Below are 10,632 nucleotides of genomic sequence, written 5' to 3' on the forward strand. Positions count from 1 at the left end.
AATTGGTTGTACTATAAGTACAATCTAGAGCATAATATCCGTCAATATAATGCATAAAATCAAACTCAAGAATTGAAAGCAAGCGATTTGGCTCTCATATTGTTTATGTACGTTAGACATAGGATGGTCGAGTTATAAGTAATGGAGGTTTGATTAGTTTCTTCCGGGCTACGAGAAGAAGAAGTAGAAGAAGAATTTCATGTAGACTGTTGTCGAAATAAACCCAAGAGACCTTGGGGAGTGTCTGGGTGAAGAAGAAAAGGGGTGGAGACAAGGAATTTGATTGAGTGATCTACCATATCTCCGCTTAGTGGGAATGAAACTCAAATTATTTTTGTGCAAATCACTAAAGGTATAATAATATCTTATTTTAATTAAAGAACGTAGTGGAAGCAGCCTCTACAGGGGGTGGCACAAAAGATGGAGCCACACGACATAACACTCCCCGCGAGCCACCAAAGGAGCATGGTAGTGCTGCCTTAGGAGAGCACCAACATTTGCAACACCACCCCTACATGTCGTAGTGGCAGCGCCCGACCATATGGAAAACAATCCCACTACTATCCCTACGTCCACAGACCCCGTCTCATTCTTGCCAATAGATGCCGTCTGCATCAACCAATGCTATTCCAGCCAGTGGAATTACCTGCCATGCAGACTCCGGCTTTAGACCAACAACGGTGGCATGCCATGAGCCCAAAATTCTCTCTCTCTCTCTCTCTCTCTCTCTCTCTCTCTCTCTCTCTCTCTCTCTCTCTCTCTCTCTCTCTCTCTCTCTGCTCGCTCGCTTGTGACATGCACATCCCACCTAATCTCTCTATTCCTCAGCTCGCGGCCACACTGAGTACAATCAAACTCTTTCTCTCTCTCTCTCACCCACCCACACACACACAACCATCATAATCTACAGATTCGCAATCTAATCTCTCTCTCTCTCTCTCTCTCTCTCTCTCTCTCTCTCTCTCTCTCTCTTTTCGTCTTCAACTATCCCATCCGCCAACCATCTACTCCCTCACTAAAACTAATGACTGCAAATCACAGGACTCGCAGCGGCTGAGAAATTGCATGATTTTCTCTCTCTCAATCTCTCACTTTCTCTTTCTTTCTCTCTCTCTCTCTCTCTCTCTCTCTCTCTCTCTCTACACAACTGCCACAAGTCCCCTCCTATCAACCGTCTCAACTCACCCACCAACCACCTCTCCATGCAGCCGCATTGCAATCTCTCTCTCTCTCTCTCTCTCTCTCTCTCTCTCTCAGCCGTTTTTTGACCTAGTAGACAGCAGTTCACTCTTTTGACCATAACTTGCTCATCCGAACTCCGATTTAGGTGATCTATAGCCTTAATCGAAGAGCACGAAGCCCTCTACGCATTGATGTAAAGACAGAATTTTTCTGTGTAATGAAAGGCTTTGCTGTAACAGCATCTCAGAACTGAAAAAACTGTCAAAACTTTGCGTTTTTGTTGCCGACTTGAAGGCAATGTCAGACAAAACTCGCAAGGGTGGAAAAGCCACACTCGCCATGGAGAATGATGCAAAATCTCCAAGGAATTTGGATGCTAATCCAACCACATCGTCTACAACAACGGAAGCAATGATCATGGCTTACTTGATCTCGTTACAAGAAACCGTCAACAAGCAAGGTGAAGAGTTGCGCGCACTTGCAATGGAGAATGGTACTTTAAGAGTTCTCGTTGTGGAGAATGAGCACCTCAAGAAGGTTCTTGAAATGCAAACAACACGCTTGATGCATCTTGAGAATGAAGTTCAAGAATGTAAACGCTCTCTTGTGGACATGAATGTAGTGAAAGAGCGCTTGAGCAAAGTTGAGAGTGATCATGTATTGAAAGAGGAAACGATAGATACAATACGACATGATGTATGTGAGATGAGAAATGCATCCAAATCATGGGCTGATATATGTAAGGATAATGTGGTTTCTACATCTCCTATCACGCAAGCCGTTGTCCAAGCAAAGAATGTAGAGAATGTGGACACTCAAGAATTGCAAGAACGACAAAAACGCTCAAAGAACATCGTCATTCGTGGAATCAAGGAGGAAAGCATGGAAACACCCCAATCTCTTGCGGTTGCTATTGAAGAGTTTTTTGCTACACACTTTGGCATGTCAGGAATCATGGCTTATGGTGCACATCGAGTTGGAAAACAAGGAGTCCCTCGCTCGGGAGAAAGACCTATTGTATGTACCATGGCTGATGAGGTAAAGAGAAAGATCATCCTTGACAATGGTTGGATCTACCTCAAAGGAACGGGTTGTAATGTATATGAGGATCGCACTCTTATGCAACAAAATGTACGTCGCAAAGCATACGAGGAAAGAAGCAAGAAGGTTAAGGTATCATCTCAAGAAGAAAAGGCACTTGAGGAGGATGCAAGTCCACCCAACAAATAGGGACACATGATCTATGAGACCAACTCACGCTTGCGAATAAGCTTTTGGAATTGTAATGGGTATCCATGGAATGCGGGAATTGGCATTGATGAGCTTACCAATGACTCCGATGTGATACTTCTTGTCGAAACATGGGAGCATGATGCGCAACGAATTCTTGGATTTGACAAATACGATGTACATTCTTTGATGTGGGCCAAAAATGCAAAGCAACGAAGAGGCCAAGGAGGCGTAGCATGTATGACCAAAAAGGGTTTGAAAGATGTTTCCATTGTCAAAGAAGATAAGTATAAACGCTACTTATGGCTGAAAATCAGCCCACCAAATGGTCAAGTCATGTTTGTGGCCGGCTGCTACATTCCTCACTATGACTCCAACTTTTATGCTCGCTTGAATATGGATAGAGATCAGCCCTTTGTTGAACTAGAGGAAGACATTGCTCATTACAAGGATCAAGGTGAAGTCATTGTTTTTGGAGACATGAATGCTCGCACAAATATGTTACAACACGACACACAACAAGTCGACATGCCGCATGTATCAAGAAGAGTGGATGACTCATACATGTATAATCGAAGTTCTAATGATGCAAAAGAAGTGGATCACTATGGAAAGTCACTTCTACATATGTGCAATAGTACCGGAATGCTCATTGCAAATGGTGTATCTCTATGGCAAGGCACCAATGACTTTACATGTAGAAAGCACAATGGTGCTAGCGTAATTGACTATATGTTGTTCTCAGAAGCCACTCTAGAATGCATACAAAGCTTTACACTTGGTGAATGGAATCCGGAATCGGATCATAGGATGTTATGTATTGACCTCAAGTGTGGTAAACGGCCCGAGCATGTAGCCTCCAATCATGATGTGAATCATTTGTACCTACGTCTAGACTTCAAACGAGCACTTATATATGCTGATATGGTGGACCAAATGTTAAGCATGATAGAGCATCAAGGGAGCCCAACATTAGAATGCAAGTGAAAAGTTTTCAAAGAAGTAATTTTCTCTTGTGCAAAGGAATGCTTTTCGGCGAAACACATGTCTTGCAAAAGGTCTAAGAAGGGTAGCACCAAGAAGAAATGGTTTGACATGGAATGTAGTCAAGCCCGAAAACACTTGCTAAGATTGGATGCAATCAAAGACAAGGAAGTTTACTTGGAATGTTCACACACATACAAAGCACTTGTTCAAAAGAAGAGGAGAAGGTGGGAAGTCGAAAAACAACTTCTTTTAGCACAAGAGAAAGCACATGCATGTGGCAAGTTTTGGCAAAATCTAAAAGGCAAGCGCGTTGAGAGCTTTGGTGACTTGACTCTTGAGGATATGTATATGCATTGTAAGAACCTCTATGAGCAACCCAATGTTGATAAGATGGAGGGTTGTAGCTCCCTTCCATTTATGTCTCCCTTCTTTACCATTGAAGATGTATGCCGCGCGCTTGAGAAACTTGCTACTCGCAAGGCAGGTGACCTTCAAGGTGTCAAGGCTGAAATGATTAAATGGACAAGCAAGAAAACACGATATTGGATATGCGATATGTTTAACCTTGCACTTCAGTATGGCATGCCTCATGATTGGAGTGCAAATTGGATCAAACCTTTGCACAAAGGAGGAGATGTAAACAATGTGAACAACTATCGCACTATAATGGTTGGTTCTTTGATGGCAAAGTTATTTGGATGTATCATGGAGATGAAGATAAGTGAATGGGCTGAAAAGAATTGCAAACGTGCGCTTGGCCAAGCAGGTTTTCGAAAGCATCATAGCACTATTGATCACCTTGTCACTCTTCGAGTTCTTATGGAAGCGTCTCGATTGAAAGGAAAAAAGTTGTATTGTTGTTTTGTGGATTTCAAGAAAGCTTTTGACATGGTACCACGAGGAAATCTTTGGAGACGTATGCAAAGCCTTCAAGTGCCAAGAGAATTTATGCATGCAGTCTTTCGCATCTACCAAAAAGTGATATGTCGATTACGTATGGGAGATGGAATTTCAGAATTTTTTGCAAGCACTATTGGTGTCAAACAAGGATGCCCACTTTCCCCAACCCTCTTTGGGCTACTCATTGATGAATTGGAATACATGGTTCTTGATTTTATGCAGCAAGAAGGCATAGAAGAGGTTAAGATTGGAAATGCGGTGATCATGCTTTTGCTTTATGCCGATGATGTAGTGCTCTTGGCACATACCTTAGAAGATGCACAAAAGCTTATGAGTGTCTTGGAACGCTTTTGCCTACATAGCGGGCTTATCGTGAATGGATCCAAAACCAAGGTTATGCTTGTAAAGACCCTCAATGACGAAAATCCATGCATTGTATACAACAATGAGAAACTTGAAGTGGTAGATCACTTCAAGTACCTTGGCCTTGAGGTTCCATCCAATCATAAATGGAAGGATTGTGCAATGCGTCGCTTGGAAGCCGGAAAGAGGGCTTATTATGCATTTGAGAACATGTGCAATGCAGGAGAGATCAAGTGTTGGGCTCTCAAAAAGTACCTCTTTGACACATTGGTGACACCGGTGCTTCTTTATGGAGTGGAGGTGTGGGGTGGAAGCATCGGGAAGTCTACTTGGAAAGAGTTTGAGAATGTCCAAAAGCGTTTTCTCACCAACTTTCTCCAAGTCAAGACACAAACACCCTACATGCTCTTACTTCTTGAGTCCGGATCGCTTCCCATTGAGGTCTTGGGCATGGAAAGGGTTGTGGAGTACATGCGTAAGACACAACGTAGCCCTTTGCATCGACTTCCTAGAATCGCATATGAAGCAAGTCAAAAGGTTCAAAAGACATGCAAGAGCAAAATACTAAGTTCGGGGTGGATGCTTGATATCAAGAAATGGTTTGGAAGATGGGATGCATGTCACTTGGTCAAGGATGCGTCGATCGACTCCCAAGTTAATGAGGCCTTCTTACAACGCCAATGTATCATGGCTTGGGAGAAATCCGGAGGTTCTCGCTTCAGCCATTACACCACACACGTTGCCCCAAACTACAAATCTCTCTTCTTCTCGGAACGAGGTAACCGAACCCATTCCTACATCCTTGAGCCCATCCCGTTGAGTGCGATCCGCACCATTGCCTCCATTCGTCTTAGCTCCCATTCTCTACGCTGCGAGACAGGACGTTGGGGCACTGGCGAGGAGTGTCATCGACTTTGCACCTTATGCCCTCGTCAAGTGCGAGAGAGTGAGTACCACACACTACTTGAGTGCTCATCTTTTGACCACATTAGGTCCTCTTTTCCCCATATATTCAGCCATGAGCTCTCCCTACATACCTTCCTCTCCCAACCACGATGTGGACTCTCTATTGCGACGCTCATTTCAGCCATTTTTGAGCATTGAGAGTCACTTATGAACTCCACTCACACCACGTGACATGTTCATTTGGTCCCATAGGTCATATTTGACCTCCCAGGACGATAATAGAACTATCTATCTATCTATCTATCTATCTATCTCTCTCTCTCTCTCTCTCTCTCTCTCTCTCTCTCTCTCTCTCTCTCTCTCTCTCTCTCTCTCTCTCTCTCTCTCTCTCTCGTGCTGACTGCAGTTTAACTGTTCCTCTTTCTCGTCATCAACCACCACCCCTCTCGTCGTCATTGGCGGCGAACGCCCGCAACCAACTCTTGGTTTGCTTTTGCATGCAACTGGTGTTGCTCACACCATGCATAACCTGCAGCAGCCGACCTTGGCCACACAACCAACTCTCCTCACACTCCTCAAGTTTGACTTTGCATGCAACTATTGGAAGGTCTATAGTAGTTGGCATGACACGTACCCCCACCCTCCTACGACGAGTTGCCAACCAAGTCCCACACCCATGCACCTTGGCACGTTCACTTTTGATGATGTTGATCATGTACGGCTGCAGCTCTCATCCATGACCAGGCCTCCATGCACTCAACTCCCCTCGTTTCCATACCTGCCTTACACCCACGCTAATCACCTTCATTGCGGCATCACAAAAATTCGTCTTGACTAATTTCAAGCCAAGTGGCAAGCTGCACAAGCTCTCGCACCACAGGTTCCACCCCGTCTCAAGCCTCGACAGACCCTGCAGGACTTGCCTTTCTCGTTCTCTCACCATCATTTGTATAAGGGTGGAAAAATCCCACAGCGTACTCTTTCCTCCGCCTTCCCAAATAGTGCAAAACAGCCCATAAAACGCCTGCGAAGATGCTGATCGCAATAGCTGCAAAATACATTCGTGAATCCTGCTCTCTCGCGGACAGTGTAGGCTAAGACTCGTTGGGAGAGGTGTTCCTATAGAAAGCCAACCCTCAAATCAAATAATAAACCTATTCTGATCCAATTTATTACATTTTTTCATAGGCACATACTCGTGCAACCAGCTAGTTGCCACCAGTACCACCAGTATGAGGGTTTTCTAGTCGGCGTCGACAACAAACAAGCTGGGGGGCTGTGCCAACAATAGCAACGGTAGCATCAAACAATGGATAGCAGCGAGAAGTGATGGAGGACAGGGTGTTAGAGCTCTTGACGGTGACGCTTGCAGGTTGTTGGCGGTGTCAACAACAGGAAGTGACGACAGGGCAACCGATGGCAGACGTTGCGGAAGCTCTTCCGCGGCCACTGCCATACTTTGACACACAATGGCTGCTACGGGTATCCACGGGACGACGACGATAATCATGAGTTTTAGTCTGACGATTTTAATTGTTTAGCTCTAGTCTTTTAGTTTAATCTTTCGCTTTACGTCATTTCATTTTGTACCCAGACATTGTAGTAGATCCATAAGGATTGTATCAATTTCGTCCATAGGCCTTTGGAACACGAATAATATAACAGTTCCTTTAATTTCACTCTCTCTCTTTCCTCTCCTTATAGCAATGGACATAGACGAAGCTCTTCAGCCCGACCGATGCAATAGCTTTTTGGACAACACCTTCTGTCGGGCATTCACGATGATGATGTTGCATTTTCTTGTGATGATTTAAGACTTTTAGTATTAGTCTTTCATTGTCATTCATTTTATTTTTGCACCCACGTATTGGATTAGATCCACAAGGATTTTCTCACTTTATTTTCATAGGTAATTTTGGTATTTTACAGACAGTTACTATAACATTTCGTTTCCTTTCTCTCTCTTCACAACCCCCCGCCACCCTCTCTACTGTTATGTTATGATAATTGACATCAATCATGTTATATTTTTCACAATTATGCAATGTAAAATAATCCACAATTACATTAAATATTTATTTATTTATTTATTAATAATTATTATTTTTTAGAACAAAAAATACATTAGAGAACACACATCTACCTGGTACTTGAATAATGCAACACGCACGACTCCTTTAAAAATATGGATGCTAGTGTCATACACTATCCACCCTCATAATTGCACCTTATCCTGAGAAATTTTGTTGATTCTAGTTGAACCTTGTTTTTGAGTTGGAAAGTAGTTTTTTGATGAAACTTTCAACCACAATCATGTGCTTTAAAATTGTCTGAGCGCAAGCTGCCCTGCAACTACTCATAGACTCGATACGTTCTTGCTATTGTTATCACAATGTTCATAATTGTGTTCTATGTTTACCTACCATTCTTTTCAAATGACTTTACCTAAATTTTAAATACACACACTCTTTGTGCATTATATTTCCACTTTTAATGCCAATGGTAAATATATCACACATTCATGTCAACTTTTCCCTATTAACATGACCCCCCCTTATGTCTATCATGGTTCCCATTTTGCACAAACTCTCTCTCTAATTATCAGTTTTAAAATCAATAGACTCAAGATATTCCGCCTTTGGCCACATAAATTTAGTGTATGATCTGCTTGTTGTTGAAGTTAACACAAAGTCGTCTCTAGTGCTTTGTTTTTTTGAGAGTTTTGCAAATAAATCTAAATGCAATGTTCTCATATCAAGCTCCAGGTATGAAATTCCCATCTCTTCTCTTATCTTGGCCCCTCAAAATTTCCCCAGACTATTCACCACATATCCTTATGTACAAATCCTATAGTTTAATAGTGGTTTGAAAAATTAAAGTTGATTTCTTTTATGTGAGTTTTTTTTATATATATTCTCACACCCCTATAAACACCCATGCACCATTGTAGCAGGCAAGAATTTTTTCCAGATACTTTAAGACGTCTGAACTTATTTACTTGTTTACATTATATTTCCAACATCCATTGTTTCTAATGTCATGACTTCTATTTTCTTTGATTGGACTCTTTCCTGAGATGACAGCTTGTCATACCACTACTTACATGAGCTCACTTGGTGTGCAATGATCAATAAGATTTGTTACATGCTTCCACATTCTACTCTATTCCAATTTCATATCAAACAGGTAATTTATTTTTCACTTTTATGCCTAGCTTAGTCCATTGGTCATAGACACACAGATTCGCCGATTTAGGCAGTGTATAGATACTCATCTTGGTGCAGATTCGTTGATTTGCTTTGATTGGACTCTTTCCTGAGATGACTTGTCATACCACTACTTACATGAGCCCAGTTGGTGTGCAATGATCAATAAGATTTTTTACATGCTTCCACATTCTACTCTATTCCAATTTCATATCAAACAGGTCATTTATTTTTCACTTTTATGCCTAGCTTAGTCCATTGGTCACAGACACACAGATTCGCCGATTTAGGCAGTGTGTAGATACTCATCTTGGTGCAGATTTGCTGATTTAGGTAGCACATGAAAAAAAATTGCACATTCCTAAGTTTAAAAACAATATCAACTGCAGATTCGTCGATTTAGGCAGCATTAGTGCAGATTTGCCGCTTTAGGCAGTACGCTTTATTGATGTAGACTCGCCGGATGAGGCAACACCAATCACGAAATCATGCTGCAGTAGCTGGCCACCACATCAACTAGTATGATTTTGTTACCCAGGTATACAAAATGAAAGATATTTTGGATTTGGAATTGGATTTGAAAGTGATATATGACGATTTTCTGTCACGAGAGTACGTATTTATGAAAGTGAACTTGAGATTGATGAGAATTGATTTGTCATAAAATCTAATATCTAACCAACCCAATTAATTTTTCATATTAAATTGATCACTTAATGTGGGAGAATAAACGGGAACAAGTGTTAAGATATAGATATGTGTTTATAGATCTATCTCAACACGGGGCCAATAGTAAAGGGGCCCAAATGGGAGATGGTCTATCAAGAGCAAGGCTAAACAATGGAGCATAAGACCTTAGGGTTAGCTTCATTGAAGACCTACAATAATGTGTGTAAAAGTCCTTTGACCTTAGGTAAGCTAGGGCTGAGCTTCAGGTGGGAACCCGGCCCAAGCTCGAGGTGTTTGTCCTGCTTGAGGTGCTTGTCGTGCTTGAGGGGTTTTTCCTACTTGAGGTGCTTGATTAAGGTGCTTGAGGTGCTTGAATTACTCCATGCTTGAGGTGCTTGACTTGCCGCTTGATTAAGGTGCTTGAGGTGCCTTGACATGCTTGCCTGAGATGCTTGTGGGAATACCCCCTAGTCCAAGTGCTTTGTCATGCTTGATGACTAAGGTGCTTGAGCTCCTAAAGTCAAAAGCATCCCTACAAGAGGGGGGGCGAGCCCTTTTCCTAGGGATTAGAGAGACACTACAAGAGGTTATGTGTTCTTGTGACGCTCTTAGCGACGGAAATACACTGGGTTTTTATAACCCCCGGCGTCGCTATAAGCGTCGCTACGAGAGCGTCGCTATATGCGTCGCTATAGGCGTCGCTATAGGCGTCGCTATAGACGTCGCTATATAGCGACGCTCATAGCGACGCCTATAGCGACGCCTATAGCGACGCTTATAGCGACGCTCTCACAGAAGAGTATAGCGACGCATATAGCGACGCTACAGAGCCATAAATAGCGACGCATATAGCGACGCCTGAGAGAATATTTTTTTGGTGGCAGGACATTGAATGCCTGCCACCCATCAACCATATTGTACTTGATTCACTTTTTAAAAAAAGTGCAAAGGTAAATAATAGACCCAAAATAGTCACCCACAAGACGCATTGTTTGCAAAATTGACAATTGTACACATCATAGACAAACTGAATTGATTGGCAAATGTAATAATGACAATTGTACAACATCATAGGCATAAAGAATTGATTGGCAAAAGGAATTGCGGTGACAAATGTAATAATATACATGGTTCAAAAAGACGTATAAAATCCGTCTCATGATACATAAGCTATGAGAAACCCTAAACT

The sequence above is a fragment of the Adiantum capillus-veneris genome, chromosome 12, assembly GCF_014529385.1.
Source record: "Adiantum capillus-veneris isolate H3 chromosome 12, ASM1452938v2, whole genome shotgun sequence".
NCBI classification, from domain to species: domain Eukaryota; kingdom Viridiplantae; phylum Streptophyta; class Polypodiopsida; order Polypodiales; family Pteridaceae; genus Adiantum; species Adiantum capillus-veneris.